General features: G+C 39.3%; 1 long non-coding RNA gene across 1 annotated transcript; it reads left to right on the top strand.

Moving 5' to 3' along the window:
- The first annotated feature begins 682 nt into the window (after positions 1-682).
- Positions 683-14,022, top strand: LOC132614487 (uncharacterized). The gene is made up of 3 exons (XR_009572317.1): positions 683-1,946; positions 13,701-13,748; positions 13,818-14,022. It is a non-coding gene; the product is annotated as an uncharacterized LOC132614487 (long non-coding RNA).
- Positions 14,023-16,028: the final 2,006 nt, after the last annotated feature.

Raw genomic sequence — 16,028 nt, 5'->3', positions numbered from 1 at the left:
TTTGATTTGAAGTGCACAGTGGTCGTAAACTTGGTTTACGGTCCGTATTCTAGTTTACGGACCGTCCTTCGTGGTCGTATTTAATCATATCAGAACCAGAAACTCAAACTGAGATATGGTGATTTACGGACGCAGTTTACGGGCCGTAAACCACTTTACGGTCCGTATTTTGGGTCGTTTTTAACCATTTTCTCATTTGGCAGAAAGTTGAAGTTTTGGAAGCCAAAATACGACATGGCAGTTTACGGACCGTATACCACTTTACGGTCTGTATTTCATTTTACGACCAACTGGCCAGAATGCAAATTTGCAACTTTTCACATTTCCAAAACCTTTAATTATTCATTATGGAGCATAACCTCTCTCTTATTGCAATTGCCTTCGGAATCTCACTTAGGGTCGTCAAATGTTATTTCTTACTCGCGGAAACATCATACACTCGTACTCATCACTAGTTCATTCACTTGCGTACCAATGGAAGATATTCCGAGGTGTAACAGTACTTCTCAAAATTAATCAAAAAATAACTCAAAACAATGATTCAATTAATTGTTTAAATTATCAAGTGTCAAATTGAAAAATATTTTACTCCGTTTAATTCAAGAAATTTGATTAATTAAGTAAGCAATCATTTTACCTCTCAATTTTTAACTTAGCATGATCAATTCACATTTTGCAATTTTTGAATTAATAATAATTGATTAAATTCTTAATTGTGGTTATATTCGAAAATTCTTTATTATTTGATTAATTGCGGCTATAATTGAAATAATCAATTGTTAGTTAATTATGGCCATAATTGAAATAGCCAATTTCATGGTTTGAGACACTTACGACTATAATTGGAAGTTTAAGTCTTTTTATACACATGGCCGTATTTTAAATTGATTAATTAGTCCTAATATGGCCATAATTTAAATGTCTAATCAAGTGTCACGTTTTTAATTTCGGCTATTTAATAAATTTGCACATTTTCCCTTTCCATATAGGTGTATATAAGGATACACAAACATATACATCCATACATATGTGTATATCATGTATACGTGAAAATTCCCCCATATATACACTTGTATACATGATATACACGCGTATATCATGTATACAGACATATATTAGCCCCTCCCCTACCTTTTTTTTTTTTTTTTAAATTTAGGACCAGGCCCAGTCCATAACGGACCAGACCCGACCCAAATTCATGAATCTTCAGCAGTTAAACATACCAAACGGGCCTTGAAGGTCTCATTTCATAAAGGGCATAAGGGTTTGCCCTCAAACCCTAGCCGCCTCTTGGAGAATTTCTCTCACCTCGTTCAACTTTGCCTGAAATGGCAAAGTCAAGACTGCCATTTACCATGATAGGCCTTGGCGTGTCAATTTCGGGCAAAGCATTAATTGCTTTGCCCTTTCTCCACCACATCTCAACCAAACGAGGTATAGCACTTTCTCTCTCTTTGCTCTTTTTCTACAAATACGCTCAGTCAAGGACGAATTCTTTAATGGAATTTGTCTTGTTGCTATTTCGAATACTCGATTTTCATTGGTAGATGAAGAACCGAACGGATTGACTCAATTTGGAGTCAAATCTGACCCTTTATCGATTATTTTCCTAAATCCTAGCCGTTGAATGTTGGGTTGATAGAACCATTACCAGAAATTGTAAAAGTCCCACATCAGATTCAATCAGGGTTTTGAGATTTTTGGGGGTTCTATATAAAGAACCCAATTTCTCACATTTACACAGACCTTGACATCGAATATGTCACATATTCACACAAAACTCGATACTAGGGTTTTTAACAAGTGACTGACCGTTGAATTGGACGCTTGTTTAAATTTTCTTAGTGTTCGAGCAAAGTTTAATTTTTTTTCTTTTGTGGCTGAGTTTCGAATTGAGGAGCAGAGTCTTCAAATTTCAATCTCGACAAGGGTTGCACTCGAAAAAGGTAAATACTCCTTCTTTTAGTTAGTTTAATTTCAGTTTTAGTAGTTTAATAGCACTTATGTGTTCATATATGTTTGTTGTTTTATTTGGTTTAGTTCAGTTTAGTAGCTTAGTAGCATTTATGTATGTTTATGTTTTAGTTAGTTTAGTTTCAGTTTAGTAGTTAATAATATTTATGTGTTCATGTCTTAGTTTAGTTTAGTTTCAGTTTAGTAGTTAATAGTATTTATATGTTCATGTCTTAATTTAGTGTAGTTTAGTTTCAATTTTCGTAGTATTTATATGTTCATATAAGTTCATGTGTGGATGGTTATGTTAATAATGTTTGGTTTTAATCTATTGATATGCTTATAATAAGGGTCTGCTTTACTTAGTTATATGATACTTTTTGGTTTAGAAAGCATGTTAAGTTAGTTTTCTGTTTATCCTAAGTATGAATGATAGTCTAAATGTTATGTGTTAGGGTAAATAACATCATGTTAATTATTGTTGTTTGTTTAAAGCCCAAGAAAGCTTATTATTATGAATGTAATGTTGGTTGTTTAAACATAAACTGGTCTGTGTTAGTGTGTGCACCTGTAAACATACAATGTGATTTCATGTTTTTCTTCAATATTGGTGATACTAGTTTGGGATTATTCCCTTGTGGTCAAGAATGGTAGCATAGGTCAGTCCTTGAACCTGTTAACCTCTTTACTGTCAAAATTCTTGCCTGTGTTTTACATTACTACCATGTCTTATTCTATGTTGGATTTGTTAGTATCTGTATGGGCTCTAGTAATATTTTCATCTACTGATTGTATAATATGGCTATATTCAAGTTTTCAAATTGGGATTTAGGTGTGTATATAGGATTTTAAAATCAAGGGACATCTATTTGACCTTTAAATGTTCACAAGTAACAGTTTATGAGAGTCAACATTTTCTCCTTGTTTAATATTATCAATGGGTATGTTTAAGACATAATTAATCTTTGTCTTACTTAAACTTTCAGATATTGTCACCCCTTAATGATGAGTGTAAGGTTCAGATTTAAACAACACACCAGAAATAGGTTCAAAACTGATTGAATGAGGTCTTTACATGCAAATGAACTTTAAATGATCAACTCTATGCTTATTGGGATCTATGTGCCTTGCAGATCTGCACTTCTTCTTGTCTATCTTGTTTGTAAATTATGTTTGCTATCCCTTTGATATGTTGTTCAGTGAAACTGCTATGAATGAGTATATATATATATATATATATATATATATATAGGATACACCGATATGTACAGTGTTTATATGCTCTAGTATACACTGCCCTTGTATATCAAGTATATATTTGCTTATGTATCATCCTCTAGTTTTTTCCTTTTTAAGTATGCACTTTAGTTGGGCTTAATATTTAAATGTTACCTTTAGCTGCAGTGTTGTTACACCTCGGAAAATCTTCCGTTGGTACGCAAGTGAATGAACTAGTGAAATACGAGTATCAGGTTAATGATGACTTAAGGGAATTTTGGGAAAGAGTTATAACGTCCCTTAGATTGCTAATGAAGTGTTAAACAAGTGTTAAGAAGGTTCCATAAGGATTGGAGATCAACGAAGTGACGAGAACAAGTTCAGTGGACTGGTGAGTTTACGACACATTATACGGACCGTATAATGGACCGTAAAAACCATCACAGCGAAGGTTGCTCACTGGTGCAATTTTACGGCCTGTATAATGAACTGTCAAAGGGTCACAGTGAAGGGTGAAGGAAAGGCACGTTTTACGGGCAATTATACGGACCGTATAACGATTATACGGACCGTATAATGGACCCAACAGATCAGTGAATGGGTTATTTAATAGGGACCAAGTTCGTAAAATCATTTCCACATTTCATCCCCTCTCTCTAAAACATCTCTCTACATTTATTACACAAGTTTCCAAGGATTATAAGCCATCAACAACATAAATCAAGTGAATCAAGGGTAAGGAAACCCATTAAAGACCATTCAAGTCAAGAAATCCAAATGGAGGAAAACGAGGGTTTTGCTCAAAGTGGAGTATTATCAACTAAAGCTTGTTCCTACAACATCTAAGGTAAAATTCATGATATTCATATGTTGTTTAAGGTATTTGAGAGTTAAAATTCTTGGTCATTAGAAGAGTATAGCAAAATGGGTTATGAATGATGAATAGTGACATTTTTGAGAAATAGTTTGAATTGAATCATGATTGTTGTTGTGTTGTGACATGAATGTGTTATAAATGACGTAAGACCATGAAATAGACATTGTATATGAATGGACGAAGTTGGGTGTTGTGACAATGAACATGGACAAATGAAAGTAAATTGAGAAACCTTGATAATGTGGATGATTAATGGCCATTGATATGATATTATGAATGTATTGTTGACGTTTGGGGGTTGAATTACGATATGGACAAAGGTTGTATAAATAAAGGAGATGCTGTCCGCTTTTCTCTAGCTTTGGCCATGTGTGTTAGTTATCGATTCTAATGATAGTATGACCTTAATGAAGGTAGAAACGTGAGCACTGAAGGAGTACGTGCAAGTGTAGAATAGTTCGACGAAAAGGTATGTAAGGCTAACCCTTCTTTCATAAGGCATGGTTCATGGCCAAATTTCTAAATCCTCTATACGAGTATGTTGTCTTCAAATGATTGATCTTCCGAGCTCGTAAACTCATAATCCTTGATATGTACTACGATTGTACTACGCTCCTCATGTGACGAGTAAGCCTATAAGATAGACGTAACGATAATAATGATGATAGAAATGTTAATGATAATCATAATGATGCTAAAGGTGCCTATGGGCTATTATACTTATGTGTGCCTATGAAGGGCTATAATGAAACCCCGAGCTTATAACGCCGGGTAGAATATATGTATATGTATGTATATGATTACGTAACGCGTGCACACATCTGCAGATGGTACGGATAACCCTGAAGCCTTCGCAGGGCAAGGTAGATATAACCTTGAGCCTTGGTTGGCCAAGTATGTATGAAACACCGAACCTCTATGGTCGGGTACGCTATGTATGCCTGTATATATATATATATATATATATATATATATATATATATATATATATATGTACATGTTATGTATGTGACATCATTAAGAGTACAAATATGTTATGAATATGAGATGTACATGATCATGAGGGTAACCAAGTACGAATATGGGTATTATGTATGCGGATACGCAGTAGAAACAGAATGTTTCTATGGAAAGTAAGTAAGTGCCATGATGATGATATTATTGACTCCTCCCCCATGCAACTTCACATGTTATTCATTATGGTTCTATATCGATGTTGATCATGCTTTACATACTCAGTACATTCTTCGTACTGACGTCCTTTTGTTTGTGGACGCTGCGTCATGCCCGCAGGTGCACAGGGAGACAGGCTTGATCCATAGCAGCTTTCTCAGAGATTACATAGCAGAGCTCCATTTCATTCGGAGCCATAGCTCTTGGGTACTTATTCTTTTGTGTATATAGTTATGGGCATAGCGGGGTCCTGTCCCGCTCATGTGATATGTATACTCTTCTTAGAGGCTCGTAGACATGTGTATGTGGGTAGATATGTTTGGTCTTGTCGGCCTATGTTTTGTATGTCATTTTGTTGGCCTCGTCGGCCTTGTACATTTAATGTGGCATAGATGCCTATGATGTTAACCAAGATGATTGTCGCCCAACGGGACTAATATGATTGATGACTAGAATGCATGACTTGACTTGTGAATCGCCTAGATATTATGAGAATGTGTGTTAAGGGGTGCACGGGTAGGGTAGCTCCGGGTGCTCGTCGCGGCCCCCTAGTCGGGTCGTGACAAAAGTAGTATCAGGGCAGTTCAATCCTAGGGTGTGTCTACGAGCCATGTCTAGTAGAGTCTGGGTTATGGGTGTGTTGCGCGCCACACTTATAAACAGGATGCTGCGGACATTTTAGGAATAAATGACCTTCTTTCTTCATAAGAATCGTGCGATAGAGCTATGATGTAAGAAATTCTTGTTCCTTAATAGTGTGTTGTGTATTTCAGAGAATGCCTGTAAAGAGAAAGGCTACAGCGGCCCAAAAGGGCAAGACGGTGGCAGAAAAAGCGGGCTGGAAAAGCACCGCCACTGGTAGTAGAAGAAAATAAGGCCCAGAGTGCGGCTCAATCCCAGTCCTCCCAGACAGTGCCTGTTACTGAGGAGCGTGAGGGAGCTCCAGCTCCTCCCCCGGATGCTTCGGGCCAAGATGTCAAAGAGGCCATACAATTGTTTACACAGTTGGTTGCTGCTCAGAGTCAGCGGCAAGGTACGAGGCAGGGTGACAGGGCTGTTAGTGCAAGGGCCCGTGATTTCATTACTTGAAACCCTTCGGAGTTCTTTGGGTCAAAGCCGGAGGAGGATCCTCAGGACTTCACTGATGGTATGTTGAGGACGCTCCGATTGATACACGCTTCGGACACCGAGTCGGTGGAGTTAGCGTCATATAGATTGAGAGATGTCTCGGTCCAATGGTATACGGGTTGGATGGCTTCACGGGGAGCCAATGCACCTCCCCCTGTATGGCAAGAGTTTGTTGATGCTTTTCTCCGACACTATATGCCTCCGGAAGTTCGGCGAGCTAGAGCCGATAAGTTCTTGAATTTGAGGCAAGGTAGCATGAGTGCTCTAGAGTATAGTCTCCGCTTCAATTCCTTGGCTAGGTATACTTTAGCCATGGTAGCGGATATGGGTGATCGAGTGCACCGGTTTGTGAAAGGCCTAGGGCCACACTTGATGGATAGATGTTTGACTGCGTCCCTTCAGGACGGTATGGATATTGCACGCATTCAGGCCCATGCTCAGAACTTAGAGGAAAGCTTGCAACAGCAAAGAAGTTAGCGTGAGCAAGATAGGGGCCATAGCAAGAGGGCAAGATCGTCGGGTTCGACGAGTGAGTTTAGAGGTGGGCATAGGCAGCAGTTCCCCAGACATTCAGGCTATTCTATGACCAGTGCGCCTCCACAGTTTTCAGGCCAGAGATTTGATAGATCTACTCGTTCAGGGCCGAGTTAGAGTTTCTCAGGGTCTCAGTTTAGAGGTGATTCGGGTCAGGCGAGGCCACCCATACCACGATGTTCCCAGTGTGGGAAGTTGCATTGGAGTCAGTGCCGATCAGGTTCAGACGTTTGCTATTCATGTGGTCGGCCAGGCCATATCATGCGTGATTGCCCCTCGGTTCATGTTAGAGGCTGGACCCAGCCATCAGGGTCGGTAGCCGGATCTTCAGCATCTGTATGCCCTATGGGGCCAGGTTCACATGTGCCAGCTGGCCATGGTAGAGGTAGAGGGAGAGCTCCCACTTCTAGCGGTCCTCAGCACTATATTTATGCATTGGCTGGACGCCAAGATCTTGAGTCTTCTCCTGACGTGGTCACAGGTATATTATCGGTATTCTCTCATGATGTATATGCTTTGATTGATCCGGGCTCCACATTGTCTTATGTTAATCCTTATATTGCGGGTCGACTGAAGGTCGAGCCGGAGTCGATTAAACCTTTTGAGGTGTCTACACCCGTTGGTGAATCGGTGATAGCTAGCCGAGTGTATAGAGATTGTATAGTTGTGATATGAGACCGCCGAACTATAGTTGACTTGCACGAACTAAAGATGGTAGATTTTGATGTTATTATGGGCATGGATTGGTTGGCTTCTTGTTATGCCAATGTTGATTGTAGAATGAAAATGGTTCGCTTCCAGTTTCCGGGAGAACCAGTTCTAGAATGGAAAGGGAATACGGCATCACCAAAGGGTAGGTTTATTTCCTACCTAAAGGCAAGGAAGATGATCAGAAAAGGGTGCATTTATCACCTAGTGCGAGTTCAAGATGTAGAAGCTGAGTCGCCAACTCTTCAATCAGTTCCCGCAGTGAATGAATTTCTGGATGTATTCCCGGAAGAGCTTCCAGGCCTTCCTCCCGAGCGGGAGATCGATTTTGCTATTGATGTGTTGCCAGACACTAAGCCTATATTTATTCCTCCCTATAGAATGGCACCCGCAGAATTGAAAGAGTTGAAGGAGAAATTGAAAGACTTGCTAGAGAAAGGCTTCATTAGGCCTAGTTCATCCCCGTGGGGAGCACCCGTATTGTTTGTCCGAAAGAAAGATGGCTCTTTGAGAATGTGTATTGATTATCGGCAATTGAATAAAGTAACGATTAAGAACAAATATCCTCTTCCGAGGATCGATGACTTATTTGATCAATTGCAAGGTGCCAAATGGTTTTCAAAGATCGATTTGAGGTCCGGGTATCTCCAAGTGAGAGTTAGGGAGAAAGATATCCCTAACACAGCTTTCAGAACAAGATATGGCAATTTTGAGTTCCGAGTAATGTCGTTTGGGCTAACTAATGCGCCAGCAATATTTATGGATTCGATGAACAATGTATTCAGGCCTTTTCTGGATCTATTAGTGATTGTATTCATCGATGATATCTTGGTGTATTCTAGATCCGAGGCCGAGCATGCGGATCATTTGCGTATTGTCCTCGGAGTTCTTCGAACTCGAGAGTTGTTTGCGAAATTTTCTAAATGTGAGTTTTGGTTGAACTCAGTATCATTTCTGGGCCATATTGTTGCAGCCGATGGTATTCGGGTAGATAGCCAAAAGATTGAGGCCGTGAAGACTTGGCCAAGGCCCACAACTCCTACGGAGGTTCGTAGCTTTCTAGGCTTAGCAGGTTATTACAGGAGATTCGTTGAGGGTTTTTCTTCTATTTCAGCACCACTCACAAAGTTGACCCAGAAATCGGCAAAGTTTCAATGGACAGATGCTCGTGAACGTAGTTTCCAAGAGTTGAAAGACAGATTGACTTCTGCCCCAGTCTTGACACTTCCAGAGGGATTGGAAGGATATGTTGTTTATTGTGATGCTTCAGGCGTCGTGCTAGGCTGTGTATTGATGCAAAATGGTAAGGTGATTGCGTATGCTTCAAGGCAATTACAGAAACATGAGTAGAATTATCCAACACATGATTTAGAATTGGCTGCGGTGGTCCATGCATTAAAGATATGGAGACATTATTTATATGGCGTCCATGTGGATATTTATACAGATCATAAGAGTCTCCAGTATATTTTCAAGCAGAAAGAGTTGAATTTGCGGCAACTACGATGGTTGGAGTTGCTAAAGGATTATGATGTTGATATCTTGTATCACCCTGGAAAGGCCAACGTTGTGGCTGATGCTCTTAGCCGCAGATCCATGGGAAGTCTATGTGAAGTGCGACAAGAGAAGAGAGAAATGGCCCGTGAGCTCCAACTGTTAGCTAGCCTAGGAGTCCGAGTAGTGGACTCAGGTAGCAGCGGAGCTACTATTCAGAATTCTGCAGTCTCGTCGCTAGTAGCAGAGGTGAAGGAGTGACAATATGAGGATCCCATGCTTATGCAGTACAGAGATACACTCCCTCAGAAAGAGGAGTCATCATTTGATGTTTCAGGAGACGGAGTCCTTCGATGTCGAGGCAGATTATGTGTTCCCGATATGGCGGGGCTACGCCACCAAGTATTGAGAGAAGCTCATTGTTCCCGTTATTCTGTCCACCCCGGAGCGACAAAAATGTATCATGATCTCAAGTCTGTATATTGGTGGAATGGGATGAAGAGAGATGTCGCGGAATTTGTGGCTCAATGTCCTAATTTCCAACAAGTGAAAATCGAGCACCAAAAGCCGAGCGGATTGTTGCAAGCTATAGAAATCCCAACTTGGAAGTGGGAAGTGATTAACATGGATTTCATTACAGGCTTACCCCGTTCTCGACATAAGTATGATTCCATATGGGTGATTGTTGATAGGCTCACGAAGTCAGCTCATTTCTTACCGATCAGAACGACGTATGCGGCTGAAGATTATGCAAAACTGTATGTTAAAGAGATAGTAAGACTCCATGGTGTTCCAGTATCGATTATCTCAGACAGAGGAACTCAGTTTATAGCCAAGTTTTGGGAGTCTTTCCAAGCGGGTTTAGGGACCCAAGTGAGCCTTAGCACGACATTCCATCCACAGACCGATGGACAAGCCGAACGTACTATTCAGACTCTTGAAGATATGTTACGAGGATGTATGATAGATTTTGGAGGTAGTTGGGATGATCATTTTCCACTAATTGAATTTGCTTACAATAATAGTTATCATTCTAGCATTCAAATGGCACTGTACGAGGCTTTATATGGGCGAAAATGTAGATCCCCAATTGGGTGGTTTGAAACAGGAGAGGCTCAGTTGATAGGGCCAGACTTGGTCCAGCAAGCCATAGAGAAATTCAAGCTCATACAAGATCGGTTGTTAGCGGCTCAAAGTCGTCAGAAGTCATATGCAGATAATCGTCGAAGAGACTTAGAGTTCCAAGTTAAGGATTGGGTATTATTGAAAGTGTCGCCAATGAAGGGCGTGATGAGATTTGGCAAAAAGGGGAAGCTTAGTCCCCGATATATAGGGCCTTATGAGATTGTGCACAAGATAGGCAAGGTGGCCTATGAGTTAGATTTACCTCCAGATTTGGAGTCAGTCCATCCAGTTATCCATGTCTCGATGCTTCGGAAATGTGTTGGAGATCCTACGAGGATCGTCCCAGTAAATGATGTTCAAGTGACAGAAAAGTTAACTTATGATGAAATACCCATTTCCATATTAGATAGGCAAGTACGGAGGCTTAGAAACAAAGAAGTGCCCTCAGTTAAGGTTTTGTGGAGAAAGAACAATCGAGAGGAAATGACATGGGAAGCTAAAGAAAATATGCGATCCAAATACCCATATTTATTTCAGCCTTTGGACGAGGGCCAAGATGAGACGTCAAAATCATAAGGTATGTATGATTTCCTTTTTATGCTTTTGGGCCGTGTGTGGCCAAATTTTAAATGCTATTGTGTTGTGGCCCTGTGAGGCATCGATATTATGGGTTGTTGTGACAGGTTGGTAGTGCCATATTATAGGGGAAACTCTGGCGAAATTTCTGTAGAATCCCCGAGTGCTTAACATTCGAGGACGAATGTTCGTAAAGGGGGAAGAATGTTACACCTCGGAAAATCTTCAGTTGGTACGCAAGTGAATGAACTAGTGAAATACGAGTATCGGGTTAATGATGACTTAAGGGCATTTTGGGAAAGAGTTATAACGTCCCTTAGATTGCTAATGAAGTGTTAAACAAGTGTTAAGAAGGTTCCATAAGGATTGGAGATCAACGAAGTGACGAGAACAAGTTCAGTGGACAGGTGAGTTTACGACACATTATACGAACCGTATAATGTTTTACAGACCGTATAATGGACCGTAAAACCATCACAGCGAAGGTTGCTCACTGGTGCAATTTTACGGTCAATTATACGGACCATATAAATTTTACGGCCCGTATAATGAACCGTCAAAGGGTCACAGTGAAGGGTGAAGGAAAGGCACGTTTTACGGTCAATTATACGGACCGTATAATGGACCCGACAGATCAGTGAATGGGTTATTTAATAGGGACCAAGTTCGTAAAATCATTTCCACATTTCATCCCCTCTCTCTAAAACATCTCTCTACATTTATTACATAAGTTTTCAAGGATTATAAGCCATCAACAACATAAATCAAGTGAATCAAGGGTAAGGAAACCCATAAAGACCATTCAAGTCAAGAAATCCAAATGGAGGAAAACTAGGGTTTTTCTCAAAGTGGAGTATTATCAACTAAAGCTTGTTCCTACAACATCTAAGGTAAGATTCATGATATTCATATGTTGTTTAAGGTATTTGAGAGTTAAAATGCTTGGTCATTAGAAAAGTATAGCAAAATGGGTTATGAATGATGAATAGTGACGTTTTTGAGAAATAGTTTGAATTGAATCATGATTGTTGTTGTGTTGTGACATGAATGTGTTATAAATGACGTAAGACCATGAAATAGACATTGTATATGAATGGACGAAGTTGGGTGTTGTGACCATGAACATGGACAAATGAAAGTAAATTGAGAAACCTTGATAATGTGGATGATTAATGGCCATTGATATACAATTTCTAAATCCTCTATACGAGTATGTTGTCTTCAAATGATTGATCTTCCGAGCTCGTAAACTCATAATACTTGATATGTACTACGATTGTACTACGCTCCTCATGTGACGAGTAAGCCTATAAGATAGACGTAACGATAATAATGATGATAGAAATGTTAATGATAATCATAATGATGCTAAAGGTGCCTATGGGCTATTATACTTATGTGTGCCTATGAAGGGCTATAATGAAACCCCGAGCTTATAACGCCGGGTAGAATATATGTATATGTATGTATACGATTACGTAACGCGTGCACACATCTGCAGATGGTACGGATAACCCTGAAGCCTTGGCAGGGCCAGGTAGAAATAACCTTGAGCCTTGGTTGGCCAAGTATGTATGAACCACCGAACCTCTATGGTCGGGTACGCTATGTATGCCTGTATATATATATATATATATGTACATGTTATGTATGTGACATCATTAAGAGTACGAATATGTTATGAATATGAGATGTACATGATCATGAGGGTAACCAAGTACGAATATGGGTATTATGTATGCGGATACGCAGTAGAAACAGAATGTTTCTATGGAAAGTAAGTAAGTGCCATGATGATGATATTATTGACTCCTCCCCCATGCAACTTCACATGTTATACATTATGCTTCTATATCGATGTTGATCATGCTTTACATACTCAGTACATTCTTCGTACTGACGTCCTTTTGTTTGTGGACGCTGCGTCATGCCCGCAGGTGCACAGGGAGACAGACTTGATCCATAGCAGCTTTCTCAGAGATTACATAGCAGAGCTCCATTTCATTCGGAGCCATAGCTTTTATGTACTTATTCTTTTGTGTATATAGTTATGGGCATAGCGGGGTCCTGTCCCGCTCATGTGATATGTATACTCTTCTTAGAGGCTCGTAGACATGTGTATGTGGGTAGATATGTTTGGCCTTGTCGGCCTATGTTTTGTATATAATTTTGTTGGCCTCGTCGGCCTTGTACATTTGATGTGGCATAGATGCCTATGATGTTAACCAAGATGATTGTCGCCCAACGGGACTAATATGATTGATGACTAGAATGCATGACTTGACTTGTGAATCGCCTAGATATTATGTGAATGTGTGTTAAGGGGTGCCCGGGTGGGGTAGCTCCGGGTGCTTGTCGCGGCCCCCTAGTCGGGTCGTGACAAGTGTTCGATCCTTTTTCCTATTAGATTATTGTATGCCTAAGCTGGGCCTGCCGCCGGTAATATGTAGTAAAATTTACTTGGCATAGGTTCCATTATTACCTATTTATGGAACATAACTAAACTTTTCAATAATTATATTTAGTAGCTAAAATATAACATATTTACTTCATATAGCTACCATGTTTTTACCACTCATCTGATAACTTCCCACACCCCTAAATTTAAGCCAACAAAAACGTCTCTCTCTCCTATCCCCCTAAATACACGCCATTATTCACAATATCCCTTAGTTTCCTCCAATTTCAAATCAGTTTTACAATTCTTCAACTTCCTTTTTTATCTCTAATTAACTACTCATTAATTTCACTCATGATTCAAATCTAATTCCCAAAAAAGGTAAGATTCTATACTGATTTTTAATTTTCACCGTGTATTTAACCTATATTTTGGGGGTTTTTTTTTTCGTTTGAATCAGGAATGCAACTCTAAATAATTAATTATCAGTGTTTGTTCTTGGTTGTTTTTTCTTAGATTCAAGTGAAATGGCTAAGAAAGCTTCTACTCCGATGAGAAATACAGGTATAGAACCCGAATTTGAGATTCCTAATTTTTCTTTGGGAATTTCTCAACATGAAACTGCCATTGCAGGCTCTTATGCTGAGAATCGTTCAAAAAGAATTAACGATCCTAGGCGTTCCAAGGATTATGTTGATTCGAAGAGTAAACAACAAGAAAAAGTGAAAAAGGTTTCTCAAATGGAGAAACAAAAGAAGAGAAAGACTGGTGACAATGTTGTTAATGTTAAAGGCAAAAAAATTGGTAAAACCAAACATAATGTGGATGAGGATGATGATGATGATGATGTCTATTTATGTTGTATTTTCAGTATATTTAGTTCATTTTTTTAGTTTAGTTATTACAGATCTATGAATTAACCAGATCTATATTTTATGTGCAATTTAAGTATATTTTCTGTTGTTATTTTTTTTACACATGTTTCTTCAGTTAATTCGTGTTTATTGTTCTTCACCATAATTGTAATTTTTAAGATTTTTAAGTATATTTGTGTATATTTTGTTGACAGTTATTACAGTTCTGTAATTTACATATTCAGTCAATATATGTCATTATATTTTCAGTATATTCATATATATTTATTGTTGAATTACATTATATTTTTTCATTGTCAATTACTGTTTTGTTTTATATTTGTATATATTTTTGGTTGATCTCTTTTTTACTTGATTGTGTTCACTGTTTTTTGTCAATCATACGTGTTTTTTGGCATGTTGTTTCAGGTATCTAAATTTTTGGTTACCAAGCACCCTGTTGTGGCACCATCTATGTGTAGATACACGAATGTTAATGTAATGCAAGATATTAGAGGCAAACTAACAGACCCACAGATGGATATGTTTAGGAATTCTTGTTTTGGTAAATATCTCAGAATGCAGCAATTGGATGTACAAGCACAGATTGTTCGGTGCTTTATGGTCAAAGAACTTAGGAGTAGTACATATAGGTGCTTTACATTTGAAATAAATGGTAAAGTTCTGCATTTTGGCCTTAGAGAATTTGCACTGATCACTGGGCTAGATTGTGTCTCTGATGAAAACGATTTTGTTCATGATAACTCAAAACCGAATAGGCTTATGGTTGAATACTTTGGTAGAAATGAGGAGAACCAACTGCCAGTTAAAAGACACAAGATTATTGAGTGTTTCAACAAGACAGTTTGGGATGATAAAGGGGATGACACAGTCAAGATGGAAATATTGTATTTCATAAATACGTGGGTACATTGTGGTGAGCCAAACTCAACATGTCACGAACCAGCTCCGTGGGCCGTGACTGGTGCCCTATTTGGACACCCCAAACAAACTCACATGCTAACTCGTCATTTTCTAAATATCTCAGATTTCATATTAATCATTTTAAACAGATTGGAAGCAAATATTATCTTAAGCGGTCGCACGTGCAACAATATCACATCAAAGTCAGAAGGGACGGCGGAATACACATCGCCGAATATATATACATATACAAACATACAGGCCTTTTAGGCCGCATCCAAATCTGATAGATTGACGGAATATACATCGCCAGATACATGCACGTGTACAAACAATTAGGCCGTTTTGGCCATAATAGAAAACGGGACCGCATTAAGACGTAGATCATAGACAAACAAACACACACATGACCCATTACCCACATATATGACTACAGGCCTCTACAAACCATAACGGAATCATATGACGGGACAGGGCCCCGCCGTACCCCAAATAATCAAATATACAGAAGCATATACATCACAAAAGATATGTACCAATATATGGGCTCCGGATCAAAAGGAGCACTCTGTAATAGCAGAATGTGTGGCCTACACTGGCAGATCACGAACATCTGTACCTGCGGGCATGAAACGCAGCCCCCGAAGAAAGGGGGTCAGTACGAAAGATGTACTGAGTATGTAAAGCATAAAGTACAGAAATCCAAACCATAACTGAAGTGAAGGGTACAGAGAGAGAATACCGGATCAAAATATCAAAATCTGTACTGAAGACACATGGACATAACGCAAACAGAAATCGTGCATAAGGCTCAGGAATGTGGTCACCACTCCGACGCTGGTGCCACAACACAACATACTCCAGAAGGTTTCAAATCTCCGTACACCCCGAACACAACATATGATCACATCATATCATATCATCAAAACATATCATAAGCCATATCACAGCATAACTCCATAAACGGAACCTGGCCCTATGGCGAGGTCTCGGGAACCGTAACACATCATACTGCCGAATTTATCATAGTGCGCACGATCATAAACCGGCCCGGGAACCGGCGAAC

Source organism: Lycium barbarum, chromosome 10 (genome assembly GCF_019175385.1).
Source record: "Lycium barbarum isolate Lr01 chromosome 10, ASM1917538v2, whole genome shotgun sequence".
Classification (NCBI taxonomy): Eukaryota; Viridiplantae; Streptophyta; class Magnoliopsida; order Solanales; family Solanaceae; genus Lycium; species Lycium barbarum.
The sequence above is the reverse complement of the archived record's forward strand: the minus strand, read 5'-3'. Positions and strand labels throughout refer to the sequence as shown.